Source organism: Hirundo rustica, chromosome 9, assembly GCF_015227805.2.
Source record: "Hirundo rustica isolate bHirRus1 chromosome 9, bHirRus1.pri.v3, whole genome shotgun sequence".
Lineage (NCBI taxonomy): Eukaryota > Metazoa > Chordata > Aves > Passeriformes > Hirundinidae > Hirundo > Hirundo rustica.
Window position 1 is genome coordinate 22667154 of NC_053458.1, and position 1584 is coordinate 22668737.

Genomic DNA, 1584 nt, shown 5'->3' on the forward strand with positions numbered 1-1584 from the left:
TAAAAGCAGTTGTTTGTGGTGGACAGTAATGTCTGATCTAGAGAGATCTAGAAAGGAAGGCTTGGGCTGTGGGTATCAAAACTGGATGGTTTTGGGGGGCTTGAGTCTACTCTAGTACTGTCTAGAGGGATCATGTATGGAAGCAAGAAAATATAATTTCTCTGTTTTGTAAACATTGCGAGGTCGTGATGGAACAACAGGATGTTTTAACGGTGAATTCAGAAATTCTGACCTGACATTTTAAGGGAGGTGATCTGTTGTCGCGGTGCTGTTCCTCGCGCTGATGAGCGCGGCCACGGGCTAGCTCAGTCTCGTGCACCGCGGCAACGTATGAGGTCGGGGTGGCAAGCTGGGCGAGCCACCTCCTCCCTGTGGGGTCTTGGTTCCCCTCGCAGCGACGGCCAGCAGATGGCAAATGCAACCCACGGCAGCTAATCAAAAGGCGGACTCCTCTGGGCTCAATTAAACAGGATTTTATTCAGGGGGAGAGGCTGCACGGGGCTCAGCACTCTCTGACCCACCGCCCAGAAGAGACCCCAGGGGCAGGCGTGCACGAGCTTTTAAAGTGGGGTGGAAACAGGGGTGGCGACAACCGGTCAGCCAGTCACAGGAATCGGGGGGTTAACCGGGGGTGTGAACCATGGAACTGGGGACCAATCACAAAATGAGGGGAGGGGGTCTCCTGGGCCCCAGCCTATCACTCGGCACCCTTCCCGGAGGATTCTAGAAGCCAGGGAAGGGTCTCTGAGTGGCAGGCAGGCGACCACGAGGAGGGGGGGGGGGCGGGGATTGACAGCGACAGGTGCAGGGAAGGGATGAATGACAGAAAACGTCGGGTTTTACAATAGACAAAACAACCGATGCAGAAGGGAAAACCAATGCAGAACACAGGGGTATACAGTGAACAAAACCATTATAAAAATAACTTTAAAATATTACAAAAATAACTTAATAACTTAATAAAAACAATTCTCACACCACCACATCTCCCCCTTTTTTGTTTTTTCATGAGGAGTGGGACTGGAACGGAGGAGGGAGGTCAGTGATGCTGCGTTGGGTACCCCAGTCTATGCTCTTCTTCATCCGGATTTCGTTCTTCGTCTTCTGGGGTCCCCTCCAGCGCCTCTTCCAACTCCAGTCCTTCCTCTTCATGGTCCTCGTCTGATGGCATGGTGACATGGTTAACTGTGGGGGAGTGTGAGGTGACAGAAACCAAATTATACAACATCTTTTTTTAAAGTCTGAAAGCAAGGATAACAAGTAATAAAACAAACAAACACAGCAACCCAGTTTTATCATAGATGAAGCCCAACCGGATATTCCCCAATTAGAAGACAGTCCGCCCAGCTAGTCCTTGGTCTCCCTTTTGAGGTTGGTCACTTGTCGGATGGCGGTGTAGTTGTTCGGTTGGTGGACCAGCCATCCGACGACTGGGAGACTCAGGCTGAGCGTTGCCAAGGCTCCGAGGGCTAGGTGGAACCTCCTCGGAGCGGGGAATCCGGCTCGGGTTGCTGTTATGAAAAACTGAAAGACACTAAACAAATATGTTACTTAAATTTGACAACAGCAGGGAAAGGGATGACT